At 28.6% G+C, this 21024-nt stretch overlaps 1 protein-coding gene across 1 annotated transcript in view; it reads right to left on the bottom strand.

Moving 5' to 3' along the window:
- The window catches only part of nAChRbeta2 (nicotinic acetylcholine receptor beta2), a 51602-nt gene that overhangs the window by 1162 nt on the left and 29416 nt on the right, over positions 1-21024 (bottom strand). The window lies entirely within an intron of this gene.

Here is a 21024-nt window from a genome sequence, read left to right as displayed (position 1 = left end):
AGCTGTTTTAATTCGGTTGTGACGATTTAGTCCAACGTAACGGTGTGCTTTAAACAGGCATAACTACACCACACATAATGATTTTGCTATTTTTAAATTTTATTATTTTATGAAAAATTTATAGTTACTTTGTAAAAATACTAAATTTTGAGGATCATAAACGAAGTATAAAAATGTTAAATCCGTATTTTCAGTGGTCATTTTATGCCGAAGGACGAAATAGGAATCTTTAATGTCTTATGGAAATGTGTTGGAACGTCTCGTCAAGTCGCCGAAATCTTTCATTTCTCGAGCAAAGTAAGAAAGAGGCATTTCCGGCGATCGTTATCGAGTCAGCCATAAAATAAAAATGTTACATTTCCATATAAAATCTTACATTACTGAAAGGGCAGTCTTTGGAAACCATCGAATTATATGGAGCTAGTTATAGCGACCAACAAAAATTTCTAAAATGACGTATTTTGATATTAAAAATTATCAAACCATTATTATCAACACAAAAATTTAATATGTGTTTCATGTTAATATATAAGAAATAATGAAATACAAAAACTGGTTATTGAATAACACGTATTCAGAAATCTTCAGATGAATGAACGAAATCATAACTAAGCGAAAACTAATTTGTTTATGGTAATGTCATTTTATTTTGTAATTTCATCGATTTTCTACAGCAATACTTCGTTCAACGTTATTAAGTTTCAATTTCCTTAATTTAAATACTCAAATAGGTTGGAAAAGGGAATTTAATGAAAACGGGATACTTCAAAAAATCATACTGATGAAATATTAAATATTGACAGAGTATCAAATATTAGTACTACATAGTAATTTCATTCATTTAATCGGCAGTGGTAATATCTACCCGTTTGTAACTTAAGTTTTACTTGGTAAATACCACTAGTTCTACAAACCTATTTTGACACGTCTTTCGATGAATCCCACGTCATTTTACCTTGAAAATGAAAATGATTGAAATATGTGTAACAGTAGATTGGCAAAACAGTGGTATTTATTAAATAATCATGAATTTCAAATGGCTTGACAGTAATCTCTGAGTAAAGAATCATTTGACTACACTTAATCCAATGACAGCTAAACATTCAATTATAAAGTTAACAAAAACATTGTTAATTCATAAAAATAAAAATAAATTTCACCAAAGACTGATTTGTATGGAACCTCGTCACTTTCGTGATCTGAATTGAAGCAGGGTCTAGAAATCGTCGTGCGTGCGCTGGATCTATAAATGAAGGAGATACTTTGCGAAATTTATGTACAAATCACGACAAATTTTACTGCCGGGATCATAGTAAAAGTTATACAATGTCCCTCGGAGACCACATGTCACCCCTGTTTACACTTCCACAACTTCATACGTTAATATAGTCATCTTAAATATTAATCATAATATAATGATACCCATATAAGTAAGAAAACTTAGCATGTTAATAAGTAAATACATTATACAATATTACTCAAATTTTTTTTTTTAAAGATTTCATTAGTGACGTTTTCAAAAAAGTTCAATTTCGGAAAGATCGTCTTTGCAAAGTTGCTAAGTGATTTTTAAAGATGCGGCAAAAAAAAGATTATCATTGTAAAATTAAGTTATCAATATCTTTACATATAAATGAAATAACAATTGTCTTAATAAAAATAACTATCTATTTTAAATTTAAGTTTTACTTGGTAAATACAATTCTTCCTTAAAAACTATTGTGACACGCGTTTCGTTGCATTCATCATTTTCAAACACCGTATGATGCGGAATGCATCGAAATACGTACACAATAGGTTTTTAGAAATAGCGTACTTACCAAGTAAAGCTTTAATTGTAAATTGATAGATTTTACCACAAAGTTACTGCCAAATCAATGAATAAAAAATAACTAAATATGCTAATTAATTTAGTACCATTTTAACAAAATATGGTCTCAGGACCTTATATCTTTTACACAATATCTTATGCAATGTACTCCAAACGACCTGTATTATGATCCTTATGCTGAACTTATAGAAATTAGTAAATTACACTCCATGAAAAAATAAATGAAAAGAATATTGTTTCAAGGACAAAAGCTTTGAATTTATGATTTAAATCATATTTTAATTGAATTGAAATTTCAAAACACATTTTTAGTATGCAAATGCCTATTAAAAATGTGTATCGTCTGTATTTAGTTTACAAACAGTGTAAAATGTACACTTTATTTTCTTATATTGGAGTTTCAGTGATTATTTGCCTTACTAAAGTTTGTTTTATTCCGAAAAATATTTTTTCTATCTTAATATCATTTTGTTAGGATCGTGTAGGACAGTCGGCTGTGACTTATTCTTAGCTTCTGCCTTAGTGATGAGAAAACTACACAAAACTTAAGAGAAGAAAATGGACTGTCCCTTGTTTTGCAATGCAATTCCAGAACTTCCGTCCCACTTCTAAAGTTTGGCATTTTGTCTTATTTTGTGTCTTTTTTTGGCTTATTTTGTGTCTTATTTTGATTCATGTGTTTTCGGCCTTTCCTTACTTGATCACGAATACCAATACTCCTCTAGACAAGTTCCAATATCTTAGAAAACTAGTTAATCATCAACAAAAATAATGTTATAAAATAATTACAATATTCATGCAAACGCAAAATATTAAGAAATTAATGTCATTCATGAGTAACACGAAATAGGTAAACTTTTAGTATGGATGTGTATTTTACACTATCCCTATAAATAATGTGAATTATTGATATATTGCGTTTCTTTTCAATGATAAAAAAGATAAGACAAAAGATAAAATCCTTAAGTCCTTCCAATATTGAAACAGTAAAAAACTGAGTCGTTTTTCGATAAAAAAAAAATCCAATCGTTTTGCTAGTTCTATTATATTTGGTTTGTAATTATTTAACACGGCTATCTTAAAGATGTCTTAAATCAGCAGGCCATATAGGTTTGTCCAATGAACGTTTAAACTCAACCAGGCGATAAAATATATAAATCAAATACGTAATCCTGTAGTTGGGGAGATTAACTGATAAAAAAAAAAACAATTAGATATTTCTGCCTTACTTACAGTCGCTCTGGGGGTAGTTTTATCAGACCTTTAAGAAAAAGCGCTACTTTTTTGTTCTGTTTTATAAAACTCTCTTGGCTTTAGATTAGACCTCCGTACATAGGACCACGAATCGTATAACTATAACTTGTTTGTATAACAGTATGAATAGGGGGTCGGTGTGATGTTGGTCACATTCACAGATGGGGTAAGTTAGGGTTAACAAGACTCCGTAAGGTTTTACGATCTCTGCAGCTGACGCAAGACGTATTTCACTCCGAGGATAAAAATAATATATGATGTGCAATAACACTTCTTGCGAACTCAAGGGGTTGTGTTTCCCTCAAAGCTTATAGAGAACCTGACGGAATTTAATATAGGGGAGGATAATTGACGTATTAATTTGCACGACTTAACAATAATGGAATCATCGCGTTTGTCAACCAAACTTTGAACGAGCTAAACTGACAACGTAAGCACTATTACAAAAAAAAACAATGTTAATACTGTATGATATACTGTTGATTACATCAGCATTTACATAAATATTTTTTAAAATGCAACAGCAGTATTTTTTTTAACAAAAATGTTAAGACTCTCCGTATTTTTAATCGTTAACCTTATATAAAACTATAAGTGGTACTACACAAAGTGAACGATTAATATTATAATAAGGAGAATGTTTCTTTGTAAGAATGTAATTAACTGCATATTGGTGAAAATTATATACATTTTTCAAAACAATATAAATATGGATTCAAACCATTCAGATTACTTCTTTATTAAAAAAAGGTTTAAACGTTTTAAATATTTCAAATAAATATTTTTTTTTAATTATGAATAAATTTCAAATAAATTATAATTTTTTCACTTAATGAGCAAACTATAAACACATATAAATTAATATTTTATTGATTTAGCATGATTTTTTTTATTAACATTACGATTTAAATATCATATAATAATAAAACACCTGTTAAATATAACTTTTGGAAATCTCAAAACTAGTAGTGTTACATTAATATTAAATACGACTATTTTCTAGGTTTTTAGGTTATTTTTTCCACCTGTTGATGAGAACATCTGAAGTTCTCAATACTAGTGGTGTTTACATTAATAAACTCGAATGTAATCTTATAAAAGTGTTTTATTTTCTGAAAGAAATCAAGTTATTTTTTATTTAGGATAAAGTCATATTTTGCGATAATCCTAATGACAATCAAAGTAAAAAAAGGTTTTTTGCGACAAAAAATATATCACATTATCAGTGTGACGTTTATCTTCTCAGTCTTAGTTAACCCTGTATAGCAAGATATATAAACATGTAGTACAAACTGATGCACCGTGAGATCAGAGCATATTGAGGTTCACTTGAGGGTACATTTCCTGATTGAGCTACACCACTGAGTGCCATTTAACCCCTTTCTCCCCTCACTATTGTTCAGGCAAGAGAGTAAAAGGGGGTTTACACGTAAAGTGAAATGTGCAGCATTACCCCCTTCATTTATTCAACAACCAATCACGTGTTAATAAAAGAAAGCCAATGAAGCGGACTACAACCAATTATAGTAATAAATTAATGAAATATTTCTTACAATACCTTGTATTTTTACAACATTATTTATCATGGCGTCAATAATAATAAAATAACATATTTTTGTTTAAAAAAATAAGTAATTATCAATATGCATCAAATTATACATCGAATTATTTTTTTTAACAAAAAAAGAATATGGTAGTTTGAGTATTTGTAGGGGTTACGACTTGGCACTGACTGACTTAAGTGATTAATTTACATACTGTATAACGTTTTTCAGACAGCTCAATATTGAACAACATCACAAATTTATAAAGTTTTAATCTTAATTGTTACATATTCTTCATTTTAATTACCCTTACACCTAATGGTGCATAGAGTTCTGCATGGTAAAGAAACAGTGTTATCTTAATCGTTTATACATGAAAAAAGTGACCAGCAAGGTTGGTAAGGTTCTAGACTAGGACAAATATTACTTATACCTAAAGTTCTAGAGCGACAAATCACTTTAATTTATTTTTACTCTCATAGGAATCGAATCTGAGACCTCCAGCATGGTAGCCAAACGTGCTGACAACTTCAATAAGATGGTGGACAGTCTTTAAATATTAGAAGAAAGTCACTTTATTTTATTTTATCGTAATTCTTCAAATACAGTTTAGCGATAAACAGCTTTACTTTCTCTTATTTTGTGATATAAATCGTAATATACCATGTTTCTCATTGAGTTTGCCAAAGCCTTGCATTTTCTTTCGGTCTTTCAAAATAATAAATGCACTTCATAAATATGTCTTTGAATCTGAACTAAGAAAGGAAAATATGCACAAAAGGCTATAAATTCGCAGTTCCGGTTGACTGCATTCTATTTCGCAACATTGCACTGTGTCCTAAGTTTATACGAGAACATTTCTCATCTCTTTTATAGTAGAAAAATATTGTTTTAACATAAAAAGGTAAGTTTTCTTTCATCTTCGTAAAAAAAACTTATGCAGGATTTATCCTTCGAGGGATTATCATCAAGATTTATTATTGATGTCTCACAGAGAATAAGTAATTTACTTGTTGTAGAAAAATAATATAAATAGTCAAAATTCATACCATTATTTTTGTAAATATTTATTATTTTATAGAATAAAATAAAGAGGTCTTCATCAAAATGTTGCATTTCCATTATATATGATTTTAAGTAATCAGGGATTCTAGCTTGTTAAATTGTCGCGTTTTGGTGCAATTTAATGATTTCATATTGGTTTAACACAGAATTGGTCACGTTTTGTCGCAATTTTAATTATGCTTTCGATAGAATACAGTAAACAGAACCGATTTGCATTTAAACGATTTTTGTGCATTATTGGAAACATTATTTTTTGTTGAGGACCTCCACAAATGTGGAGGTCCTCATATTTTATATGTTATTTGAAACATATGCTATTAAAGTCATATTATCTAACCTTAGTAAACTTTTTTTACGTATCAATATTTTTAAAGCTCAAACTGAAATACGCCATAAAATGAAATTATGGACGGGAACAGAGTGGTTTTATTGAAAATGTGGCTAAGTTTTGAAATATTGTCTCAAAAAGGTTAATGCAATAAATTTAAAGCACAAAATATTCGCCGAGATATCAACCTAACTGCTTCGTGGAAAATGATAATATAACGCCCTGTTCAATATGTAAAGAATGATTTAAAACGTAAAATTTAAAATAAGTTCAACATGCATCAGAATAAAAATTAAATTTGGGTTTAATATTTAATGTTTTTTTTTAGTATGGTGTGAATTAAAACATTTTTTATAAAAAATGTATACCTATCATACCTATCATAAGAAGCAATGCTGGTTTAAAAATATTTAAATAAATAATGGTGTATGTATGGTATTTATCCTTTTACATAATTTTTGCGTTAATTTTTATGTTTTTTTCATATTTTTTAAAATTTATATGCATATATATTTGAATCTAAGAAGCGTCCACACTTCACTTTGGAATAAATTAAAAAACACCATAGTAGCGTAGGAAAATTCTTTGAAAGGAACAAAACACCCCAAAAAATAGGTCATTTATGTTAAGTTATATAAGATTTTTACCATTTATCTCATTTTTCACGAAGTTTTCAGATAAATTTTACATATCTTCTCTTCTGAATAATTTTTAACTGAAAAGACAATGATATAAAAAATTTAAATAAAAAAAAAGTTGAACCATAAAAATATCTATGAAAAGATTTTACATGAATGGATTTACTAAAAAGATTTTTTTATTATATTTTTTTAATTGGGTTAATAAAAGCAACATATTTAAAACAAAACATTAAAAGATAAACATTAAATAAGCTAATTATAGTATTAAACCACAGAAACATAAAGATTAGTTCAAAATATTTAGTGTAGATCTAGCAAATGAACACGTTCATGAGAGAAATTGTGCATGTGTGTAGTGTGTCAGAGGGTGTGTGTGTGTATATGTGTGTGTATATGTATGTATGTGTGTATATGTGTGTGTGTATGTGTGTGTGTGTGTGATGTTCTGATTCTAGTAGGGACACACATACTATGTTGAGAAGCATAGTTTTTAAAGATCCTAAGAGGACAATGCGCTCACCATTCGACTTTTCAACACAGATTATAAGGTCTCTTTGTGGTCCATGTAAAATCGTTAATATACATGTATAGTCTACCGATTGTCGTTAATCTCTTTAGAATATAAAATTTTACAATGACCAATTAGTGGTAAATAGAAAACTGTATTGTGTACACACTGCAGTATACTATTTTAATCAACATGTTTTCCAAAAGATACAATCTTATGCTAGTCCAGAAAAAATATGTAAGATTATAGTGTTAAAAATAATCAGGTTTATGAGTGTAGCCATTCGAAAACTAACTACCATATCGCTCACTCCTTTCAAGAACGTCATAAATCAAAAATGGTCGATTTTCAGTTGTGCATGTTTTCGGAATACCCAGAAAACGTACTATATCCCAGTAAAAGAGGCATATTTGTAACTTAATATTTACCTGCTACAGGGCAGAAAGTGTTGATTTTGCATTTTGAGGAAAAGGTATTGATTAATTATTTTTTTAATTAAACTAAATATTTTTCAAATGGAGAAAAAAACCTTTAGGTTTTACCTCAAAAGATCTGTTGCATAGTAAAAAGTGGGTTGATATTTATTTATAATACATTGCATTATTTTTTAAACTTTAAAAACGTTCTCCTGAAAAATCAAGTATTTTGATTTATGACGTTCTTAAAAGGAGTGAGCGATATGTTCTCTCCTATTCCAAGAATTCTAAGATATGGCAATGAATACGGGCCATTGCTGATATTTTTTTGTAAAGCAATAAAATTTATTTATTATTATTTTCCATGTAATATTCTTATATTTTTTGTAAAAGGACTTAAGTAATGGCGTAAATAAATAAATAAATAATAATAACGAAAAAAATATAAACATTAAATGTGACTAATTGAAATATATAAATACAACATTAAATTTTTTAAGCCATTCATTTATGTAGTGAAAATCAATTATAGATTTTGAAGATTAAGTGCCATTAACTTTTATTCAGATACAATTTGTTTTTTCGAAATTTTTTCGATTGGTTGAATCATAAAGTAAAAGGCGATAAAATATTATTCTCTGTGATTTCAAAAAACAGCATTATTCGGTAAATATTCTTCCAGAAAATTCGTCAGCTAAATATTTTTATGATGTCATAAAAAGCACTTAAAAAATGACAAAAAATATTAACCGTTTTATGTTATATCCATCATTTTTATTGACAGCATTACTCTTGGAAGATCGAAAGGCCGTTGCCAGTTGATGTTTGGGTACATTATTTCGTTTTTGATATTTTATCCCTGGAGTTTCTTTTTCAATATACATACTCGTATTCAATATTCATACTCGCTGTTCCTTCAATGTCACATTTTAAAGAATGACGTTGAAAGAACATCGAATATTAAATATCTTAATAGTTTCTGTGTTTATTGATTTGGCATTAACTTAGTGAAAAAAATACTAAGCAACATTTTGAGTGTGTCCAAATACTTGTTCACAAATCTAGATTATCTCCATTTGCAGGAGTTATTTTTCATATTATTTTTTGACATCTCAACAAATATGAAGAAGACCATGAAAGTCTGAGAATTTACGGGGCTTACGGCCGTAGTGATGAAAGAAGAAAAATTAAACACTTAAAATAGACCACTAGTTGAGTTTTATTTCATTTCACACGACTAATTTAAAAAACTACAGATATTTTATTTGACACATTATTACAAAAACAGTTTAAATTTATGTTTTTGTAGTCACTTGTTGGTGAAAACACCTGTAGTTTTTTAAACTAGCCGTGTGAAATATTAAATAATCTAAAAATGGTAACTTATTTGTCTTATCGATATTTCAACATATTTAAGAAAAATTACGTTAACACAGTGTTATAAAATTATTTGGAATGTATCGAAACACAGTAGAGATTAACTTGATAAAATCTAAAGTTGCACATATTTTAAACTGTATTCTAAAAACAGCCTCTTAATTTTAAAGAATTCGGTGAGTCTTCAATAGCATTGAGGTTAAATTGTCAATTAAAATTTTACTTGGCAAATACCACTATATCTTTAAATCTATTGTGACACTTGTTTCGATGCATTCCGTTTTTCAAACACCGTATATACTGAAATATAAAACGGTGTTTGAAAATTATGCGAAATGCATCGAAACAGTTGTGACAATTGATTTTAAGAAATAATGGTGTTTACCAAGTAAAACAGATTTTAAACTTGCAAATTTACTACAGTGTACGGTTTACTGAAAGAACTACCCCCGTTCTCCTTCCTGCTAAATCTATTATTCTATATCATACCCTTTTTTTTAAATCTCTGAATGTTTTTCAATAGTTTTATAACATAAATGTGGAATTGTTTAATTGGCTTTTTTTTAACGTAACTATTTTTTGTTAATGTATTGTAATGTCTAACTAACTAACCATCACGCCGCTTCCCCACAGGGGTAGGCAGAGAGAATCGAACGCCACACCACTCTGTCTTTGCAAACATTCTTTGCCTCTTCTATATTTATGCATCTCCTCATCCATACCCGACGATTATTACGACTCCTGACCCGGCCGCTTTTAAGTATTTGACATACCTGATTGTGCCAAGTTTTCCTCGGTCGTCCTCTGCTTCTTTTTCCAACTACATTCGCTCCATAAATTTGTTTAACCGTTCTTTCTTCACTCATACGCTCCACATGTCCAAACCATCTCACACCTTTTTTAATTTTATCGATAATGCTTAGCCTTACATTCTTTCCATATTTCATCATTCGAACATCTATCAAACATCGTTTTGCCACACATTCGTCTGAGGGATCGCATTTCGACTGCATTCAGTCTGCTTTCATCCTTCTTTTGCCAACTCCATGCTTCGCTTCCATACATAAGGGTTGGAACCAGAACTCCATTGTGTACTGCCAGTTTAGCTTCCGCTGATACAATCTATAAGCTATAAGCTGTACAATCTAAATTCTAAAAATTATATGGAATGCATGGAAACACTTGTCACAATAAATTTTAAGAAATAGTAGCATTTACCATGTAACAGATTTTAAACTTGCAAATTTACTACTGTGTACGGTTCATTGAAACTACCTCCGTGATGTATGCTCTGATAGTTTAGTTCTAATTCCATTCTACCCCTTCAGCTTAGTTCGCAGACAAGTCTAAGCCACTGTGAAACGGGATGGCGATGCAAATAGCTATCGATTACGTCCGATGTTCCGGAGTTCGGTTAACTTACGCGGAGTGCGGATAAGTCTAATCTTATTAAAAGGGTGCCACCGGAACGGAAAGGATGCTTCTCAAATCGCTTCCTGAAAGGGGCGTGGCTCAGAAATAATTGGCGTACAGGTAATTCATATTGTTTTTTTGACGTTGCTTCAGTTACATACATACATACCAATAAAATAGAAATATGATCAGTTTTTTGAGTAATTAAGAACTTATAATTAAGCAAAACATACCTAACCAACCTTGGCAAAAATAACCTTATCTGTTATCGTGACAAGGTTGCGTAGGGCACTGTATCATATGAACGCAGTGTAATCTTGATCGTCAACATATGGAGAAAGGTGATCAGCCCTCCGCTAAGGTACCAGTCAAGGGTAATATTGAATAAATATTAGAGTAAAAAAATAATTTTTCTTGGTAATTCTAAATTTATGATTCAATTTCGAAACATTGTTCTTGAATCACTAGAATTTCACTAGAGAAATCTATTGGTGAGATAAAAATAATAAAATATAATTGGAGATAATCCAGATATTGCATATGTTATTTTGTGCAGGTATTTCTGGTAACCATTTCAGAATGTACAAAAAACCACAAAACAGGATAAAACAATCAAAATGCACGATTTACTTTCATTTATTGATTCGGCAATCACTTTGTTATATATATATATATATATATATATATATATATATATATATATATATATATATATATATATATATATATATATATATATATATATATATATATATATATATATATATATATACATAAATATATATATATATATATATATATATATATATATATATATATATATATATATATATATATATATATATATATATATATATATATATATATATATATATATATATATATATATATATATATATATATATATATATTATTTAAGTTATTGACTTTTTCTTAAAATCTATAGTGACACGTGATTCGATACATTCTGTATCATTTTCAAACACGGTGTAAAAAAATAGATTATTTATATTGACATCTCAACAAAGATGAAGAAAATCATATAAGTTAGGGAATTTATAGAGCTTACGACCTGTCATAGGCAGGTTTAACTAATCACTTTGTACACTTGTAGTATTCGCCATTCTACCCATGATTGATTACCACACTCCTCAAAATTTAGGAAGTTGTATTTATCCTTTCATCGAAACCTCATGCGAGTTATGGTTGAGTTAAGTTTTTTTTTAACAGAGACTTTCATAAAATCTATGTACGATTCATTCCCAATTATTTTTCATACTAAGAGACGCCTGAAAACATGATTTTTTAACAGTTACTTTAACCACAATATTTTGATTGTCATTTTTATTATTCGTCCGTCTCCGTTGTGTAATGGTAAGCGTGTTATGCTACCACGATGGAGGTCCTAGGTTCGATTCCCAGGGAGGGTGAAAAAAAATATTATTGATTTTACACTCTAATATTTATGTCATATTACCCTGGACTAGTCTCTGAAGCGCATGAGTGATCACCTTGCCTTCATATAAGTATCGATCAAGATATCACTGTGTCAATACGATGCAATGCACCATTGGGTGCGGATAAGGGTTAGAAGAATTTTTATTATTGTTTGTAAAATACAAAATCAATTTTTATATTAAAATGTCGTAAAATTTTAGCAGTTTTTACATCAGTTAATGACTTTATTATGTTAAATCCACTATGAATTTTATCTTCTTATATTTCATGAAAATGATGTAGACTTTCCATCCCCTAGAGCCTACAAATGTTTGTTTTATATTATGTCATTCTCGTGTCGTATTTTTTTAGATCCTTTAGAGAACATTTTAGCCGTAGCCTTGGCAAAGACTTCAGAATCCAAAGCTAAGCGTTGGCTTGACAAGACTTAGAAAATCCGATGTTTGACAGCAAAAAAGAACTTAGCCATTAAGGGAATGTCGGTGATAAAAGTACAACCACAGACTGAAAGGAATAGAGGTGAAGATAGCGGGTAATTCAGCAGAAACGATGGAAAGAGAGGAAGGTAAATGAGAAGATATAAAAGACGGTAATTTTTCACCTTTGAAGAGGCAATTTGTAAAGAGCAATTTTCCAATTATGTAACATCATCATTCATGTATATAAAATATGTGTATAAAGGAATAAACAAATTATCGCGAGGGAGCCGTAGTGTAATTGGATAGACGCTCGACTGCGAATCTAGAATCGCGAGTTCGAAAAAAATAAAACAAATGTTTATTATCATTATTAATATTTTTAAAGCATTTACTTTTTTGTCAGTCATTTTTACTTATTAATTTTTTACAAAAATATTAATAATATTTTTATATAACCACTCACTGAGATTTTCATATCTACCAGTTTCGAGATGTACCCGTCGCTTTGTCAGGACAATCACTACCACAATATTGTATGTTTAACCTCGGCTCGTAACGCATGTTTGTGCTGAAACATTTAGTGTATGTTGGTCTTCGGGTCGACCAAAAATCGCATGTGTTAAACATTTTGTGTAGTTTTAAGTGTGTAAATGGTGCTTTGGTGGTGAAGGGTGGTATTGTTTGCATGCTGTGATAGTGATTGTCCTGACAAAGAGACGGATACGTCTCGAAACCGGTAGACATAAAAATCTCAGTGGTTATATACAAATATTATTAACATTTTTGTAAAAAAAATATATGTTTATTATCAATTTGTCTGGGTTATCGCGGTATATTTTATAAGTGAAACTTTTTTAAGGTCAGTTTGGCAAATTAGCAAATCAGACGAACAATGTGAAACCCTTTATGAAATATGAAGAACGTTTAGTTTACGCACTGGAATAGATTGTACCGCCATCTGTTGATCAATTTTAGAACTCAAAGTTCACACACCGTTGTAGACATTTCGCTCACTCCTTTCAAGAACGTCATAAATCAAAAAACTTGATTTTTCAGGAGATCGTTTTTAAAGACTATAAATTTAATACAATATATTAAAAATAAATATCAAGCCACTTATTGAACTTTTTACTGTGCAACAGATCTTTTTACGTAAAACCTGAATGTTTTTTATCTATTCGAAAAATATTTAGTATATTTAAAAAAATAATTAAACAATACCTTTTCTTCAAAATGCAAAAACAATACTTTTTGTCCTGTAGCGGGTAAATATTAAGTTAAAAATATGCCACTTTTGCTGGGATATAGTATATGTTCTGGGCATTCCGAAAACATGCGCAACTGAAAATTTACGATTTTTGATTTATGACGTTCTTGAAAGGAGTGAGCGATTTGTTTAGCCGCATTTGTATAAGAAATAGCTTGATGAACTTTTATTTTAATTATTAAAAAATTGTAATCATTTCAATTTGGTAATTAAATGATCAAAAACTTTCTGATTTTACATTTCATATCGTATTTTTTTATAAGGTACTACCATCGAAGTAGTATTCTCACGTTGTTTAGAAAATTTTATGTCCAAATTATTTGTATCCTACTTCAGCTATCGTAAACCCTTTTTTTCTTTAATATAGACACAAAAGCCCAAAACAAGCTAATAATATCAGCAAAACAAAAAATAAATAAATAAAATAATGTTCGATTGTTTTATGTTCAGACTATGAGGCCTTTGTATTGACAATAGTTATATCTCATCAAATTATTCAATAAAAATGTTGAATAATAAAAAAAGTGATTGGAAATATGACCGGGAGACAAAATTTTACTACATATTTTCCTATCGGCAGAAAAACATGTTTATAAATAGAAATAAATTGATTTATCAGCATTTATTTATTTGCGAATCGTAAACTCGACTGATAGAATCTCGTCGCAAATATTGCCGCTGCCTCGATATACAGATGCGATGAATAAAACTCAAAATGGTCCACATTATACTCTTGCCAGGCTAGATCGGAATATTAAAACTTATTCAATAGTCACCACTAAAAAGGAGTTTCCTTTTATTTTTCCCTCGTCTCTCGGATTACTGCTGAATATTAAATCGGTACGGCTTTGAAATGTTGAAACGTGAAGCGGACGGGCGTTTTCATTTGCAAAACGAATATAAACGGCTTCCACGGAGAGACAAAGGGGGCGAAAGATTGAAATTCAATATACCGCATTCCACACAGTCCGGCCGTTTGTCGATTCTCGGATTTGTCGACACCTCACTGCAAACTGTTTAAAGAGTCACGTCAAGCTCCTGAAAACAAACACGACCCCGGTATTGCGTACCCCGCGGCTACACATATCCCCGAAAGACGTTTAAACCTTTAGGAGGCTATGTTTATATATATATATATATATATATATATATATATATATATATATATATATATATATATATATATATATATATATATATATATATATATATATATATATATATATATATATATATATATATATATATATATATATATATATATATATATATATATATATATATATATATATATATATATATATATATATATATATATATATATATATATTTATATATATATATATGTATATATATATATATATATATATATATATATATATATATATATATATATATATATATATATATATATATATATATATATATATATATATATATATATATATATATAATAACTCCTAAGCAGAGAAACCTAGATTTGTGAACAGGAATTTGGTCACAAACAAAATGTTGTGAATAAAAAAATACCTGGTCAAATTATAAGCTGTATAAAAATTCATTTATCATCTTTTCAAATATATAAAATAATTTGGTTAGGATCTTGCATAAATTTAAATTACAGGGTCTTAAAATAAAGGTTTAATCAGATCAACATAGATACTGCCGCGAATTGAATCATGAGGTGACGTGAGATAATATGTGTGAGTTTAAAAAAAATGAGTAGTATGGTTGTCAATCACGGGTAGAATGAGGAATATTACACTGTGTAAAGTGATCAAAATCATACAGACAGATCATAAATCCAGTAAATAGGTACCCAGAAATAATTTGTCATAATGTACGTATAAATAGATAAATAAATGTGTTTATATATATATATATATATATATATATATATATATATATATATATATACATATTTATATATATATATACATATATATATAATATATATATATATATATATATATATATATATATATATATATATATATATATATATATATATATATATATATATATATATATATATATATATATATATATATATATATATATATATATATATATATATATATATATATATATATATATATATATATATATATATATATTTATATGTATATATATTGTGAACCAGGAAATCGCCATGGATCTTCCTCGAAACACATCTAGAGGAAAAAATAATAATAAACCCATAATAAACAATATGACAGTGATTAAAACCTACCCACTATTGTCTTTGTTCCCACTAATAAGAAATAAAAATAAAAAATAAAAATTAGAAACAGCTCCTACCCCCTCTACAACTTTCAAAGTCCCAAGGACCCAACTCTAAAATTTAGAACTAGCTTCATACACGGTGTTTGAAAATGATGCGGAATGCATCGAAACATATGTCACAGTAGATTTTAAGAAATAGAGGTATTTTCTAAGTAATACTTAAATTCAAAATGAAGACTAAAGAATTTAAGTGTACAGTGACGTAAATCCCGAAGGAATAAGACCTCAAACTAGCCATGACCAAAAGACGTTCGTATTCCATGTTGCCTTTTAGTACTGTGATTGCTAGTTATTCCCAAAGGGGAAAAGATGCACTTTGGTACAATTTAGAAATAAACCAGCATTTATATTGAAAAGAAAACAATATTTTTCACTAGATGTTATTTTGAGTTTGTAAAATACTTAACTTTTTTTTTCACAATTCCAAAATGAAACAACTAGTATATTATAACCGTTTTATTTACATTACTTTTGAACCATGTCTTTCTGACGTATACTTACATATATTTTATTTTCACTTATTTTATATACATTTTGACATCTCAACATACATATATGAAGAAGAATATGGAAGTCTGGTTATTTATAGAACTTACGACTTATCATAGGCTGGTTAAGTGATCGCTTTACACACGTGTAACATTTATCAATTCTATTAAGATTGACAGCCAAACTACTCTTTCACATCAAAATATTGTAACTGGTTGAATTTTGCATTTTACAAAAATTTTAATCATATTTTAGAGTAGTTAGTCTACGTCTTCTAGTATAAAAAAATATTCGGAAAAAAATCTTGCACACATTTTATGAAGGTCTCTGACAAACGAACTAAAAGTTTTTTAACTCAACCATGGATGATGCAAGAACTCACACGAGAAAGAAGGTCCCATTTAAAGGATAAATATAACTTATGTTTATTTTTATAACCATATTTAGGTAGGATTTAATTCAATTATAGCTTTGTCATGATACTAGATATGGTTATTTTCGCTAGAGTTAGGTTAGGTAAGGTTTATAATTAAAATGTACCTTTGTTTTAAAATCACCTTAAATATTTTAATAAAACTTAATTATAATACCTACCGGTTTCGAAGCCAACTGATTAATCAGTCTTGATAAGGAAGCGGTTAGCTTCGAAACCGGTAGACATTATAATTAAGTTATAATGAAATATTTTTAGTGATTTTAAAACAAAGTTACATTTTAATTATAAAATAGAAAATCACAAAGTTAGTGCTTCAAATATAAATTACAGGAAGGTTTCTTTAGTAATAAGCTTCTTCATTCCTTTTTTTTAATTATCTTTCAATTTTATTAGTATGTTTGTATTTATGTATGTAACTGAAGCAACGTATGTTTGTCTCAGTATTTACACCACCATTTCGGTAGTTAATGCTCCTTTAATTCTCTAGATTATGAAACACTACTTAAAAGTTGAGAAGCCATTAAAACTTAGTCCTGTACTTATGGGGCCATTAGAGATTATTCAAAGCGAATACCTTTGTACGAAAGTAATCTATATACAAAACAAAACACTCGGAAAACTAAAAATGTTTTGTAAGGTACTGACGTTCAATAAATTAAACTCGTGTATATAGTATCGTTTTGAGATCATTGTTGCCATTATAAATACTAGAAATTCCATTTTTGTTACGTCTTAACATTGGAAAACAATGATTAATTAATGGTAGTTTTTAACATATAGCGAAGAATTAACTTTTCCAAGATTACAATAATTCATGTTCGACATTCTCTGGGGGAGTAGGTTCGTTTTAGATGAAAAAATATTTTTTTCCTTCACGAAATCTTTTTATTTATTTTATAGACACACAATTTTTTTTTACTTTATGTATTACGGCTCTTAAGGCATGGCCTGTGTTGAGCCGACATACTTACATAATAATAAAAAATAAAAAATTATTATTAGATTATATACATTACAAACAACAGATAAAATAACAATTTACAGCGTAAAGGTTTTACAATAAAATAATTACACTTGGACTTTAATTAATTCACTTTCTAACTTGTCTCTTTTAACGAGATATGTAATATGAAGTGAGAAATTATGTAAAAAAAAGTCACTTTCAAACAAATTTTCTTTATTTAAACGATGTATTATGCAACCAAAAAAATATGTTTTAAATTATTGATCATTCAAAATACTGTACAATTATTGATCAACATAGTATTTAAACCTCGCTTTGATAGAAACAAAAGTACAGATAACTCAATACAAACATGGTACATTTCAGATAAAGTCTGTGAGAACAAATTTCCTGATGCATCGAACTGAAAGAAGCGGGGAACAAGCTTCCCCCTTCAATGCGAAAATGAGAGTTATACAAAGTTTGTCCTCTAAGTTACAGATACTATACAACTTTTCATATTATTATTACTCCCTGAGCATCCCTATTTCAAAAAATGAACAGAAAGTCTTCCAGAATATTCGTGAACTTTCCATAAATTCTTTGCATCCGATATTTTACTATGTACACATTTCTTTTATTTAAATTTTCAACTTTATTATGTATATTACCGTAATTCGATTAATGTGTCGTATTAATTTCCTTACAAATTCTTACAATTACAAAATATTCAATTCTAGACCGACATATGATATTATGATTTTGAGAATACATACGCGAATTCCTAGTCGAAATATTATTTAAAATACATTTTTGAAAATCATCAATTTGTCATAATATTTTTTCTTCAATATTTTTCGCAGATACGTTAAAAATTTTAATATTTTTTAAATCATATTTTCATATGGTGTACGGAGTGCGTGGAAGTTTTTGGTAAGGAAAGGGTAATTAACTATGAGCATTTCAATGTTGTAGAATTTAGTAAAAAAACCCTGATGATGACAAGTTTCTTGTCGAAACCGGTTGGATAAAGTATACCAATTAAAAGTGGTTAAAACAGAGTTTAATTTTTTAAGTTTAAGATTATGAATGTCGTAATATTATTTCCAATTACAAAGGAATTCACCAATATACTTGAAATCACTGAATCATTTTCCCCGAACTATTTCATCGTAATACTTATATTCTCAGTCAAAACATTCATACATACACATATTCCTTGTCAAAATCTTATTCCTACGTATTCCTAGTCAAAATATTATCCGCATATTTTTTTGTTGTTTTTTTTTGCAAAGCACTCAAAATTGAGTGATACATGGCGCGTAAAATTAGTATTTTTTTATTATTCTGTAAATTAACACTTTTAATGACCACTAATACTCACATACGCATATTTCTTCCAAAAATATTATTCATATGCATATTCCTTGTGGAAATATTATTCATAAATATGCATATTCCTATTCGTCGTACATTCGCATATTTTCGGTGTAAATTTTATCATTAAAATCTTCAATTTTATATTATATTCTCACAGTTTATAAAAAACACAGCAATTCACTTAAAATTCACTGAATTATTTAATGTTAGTTGATAAAATACGTATTTCTCACTGATTTTTTTTCTTCAATATGTTTATATCGTGATGAAATATCTTCTCACATATTGCCTGTCTAGTATCTTATTATATAAATAATAATACTTATCAATAAAAACAAATATATTTTACTTCATATGCCAGATATGATTTACAATAATTATGTTTATTAACAAACGACCGAAAAACCTAGCCTCGAATATTAAGCGGGAAAGTAAACATTATATTTCATGTTAAAACATATAATAATTTTCGTAAACAATAAGCCGAAAGTTTTAATTACACTCGAGCAAACATTTGAAGGCACATTAATTAATTTAAATAAGAGCTTTGTTTTATTTAATAGACAAAAACAGAATGAGTTTACTCGGCGCGCATAAGTGCCTGAGGGTCACCACACATGTCGGCGCCTGCGTCGCCACAGTGGTGGAAAACAAACCCTAGAACTTAAAAAAGTTTTTTTTTTACTTTTTTTTTAAATATTTTTAATTACTTCAAATCAATTGCACTGTTCCGTGCTCCGTGTTTGTCTGCTGTGCTGGTCGGCGTTGTAAAGGCGTCTGTGTTCCAGCCAACGACGTCTGTGTACCGGCCTACGTCGGGTCTGGATAGATGACCAACTGAACTAACTAAATATGTACCAATCACTTTCATCGCCTACACAGGGGCACTTGTAGAAAAATTTGTGTTGGATTTATATACATGCATTTACTTAGATTGGCTCTGACAGGGATATTAAAAGGTTCTAAATGTAAATTCATAGTAAAATCGGGATACAATTTTGTTTCACATTTGAAATACATATCGCATTTTTTTGTTTAATTGCTTTGTACGAGAAGGTCTGTCAGGAAGCCTAGATGCTTCTGTATCAGATCCAGGAATGCGGTGGGACAGCTTTCAATACTTAAAATCAATGAATTTAGTGACAATATTTTTTTTATACCCAGACCAAAAAAAAAGAAAATAATATATTTCACAATATTATTGTTTGTTTTAAGAATAAGATACTATCTGTTATTTTAATATATATAGATTGATATGTCAATATATTTAGTATACGAGTATGTGTATATTTTTAAACAAGGATTTGAACATACCAAAAATGTTGCGAATTAAACAACTGGTCAAATTATAAGCATAATATAAAATTTAACCATTATTTTCAGGCATCTCCCATTAAAAAATAATTCAGGAAGAATTTAACTTACATTTAAAATAAGGGTCTTTACTAATTTCTTTGCAAAGTTGCCGAGTACTCACGTATGAATGAACTTGTGAATTATAAGATATGCCACAAGTATATCCAAAAATTGGGTAGTGTGGTTATCAACAATGGGTAGAGTAGTGAATGTTACACGCGTATAATGTGATCACTTAAACCAGTCTACGATAGGTCGTAAGCTCTGTAAATGACCAGACTTCTATATTCATCATTATCCTTATTGAGATGTCAATTTATAAATAATTATATTATGTTCATATCACCCCATGATAAAATATCATAAAACTCGAGGTAATAGACTTTGAAACAGATTTTATATATTTCTTTAAAATCCTTATCTTAGTCATTTTTGCTATGTTTTTTAATCACGCTTAAAAAAATATACAGAAAATATTTTTTTCTAAAAACGTATTTTTTATTTTTTCTTAAATTTATGTTCGAGTATTTAGATCCCAATATTCTATCACTGTTCGTTTGAATCTTCAGGATATACTATAAGTTTTACATACATATTATACAACAAAATGTAC

The sequence above is a fragment of the Brachycentrus maculatus genome, unplaced genomic scaffold, assembly GCF_059751285.1.
Source record: "Brachycentrus maculatus isolate JH-2025_06_01 unplaced genomic scaffold, ASM5975128v1 h1tg000027l, whole genome shotgun sequence".
NCBI classification, from domain to species: Eukaryota; Metazoa; Arthropoda; class Insecta; order Trichoptera; family Brachycentridae; genus Brachycentrus; species Brachycentrus maculatus.
Note: the sequence above shows the minus strand (reverse complement) of the source record. Positions and strands in the feature narration are given on the sequence as shown.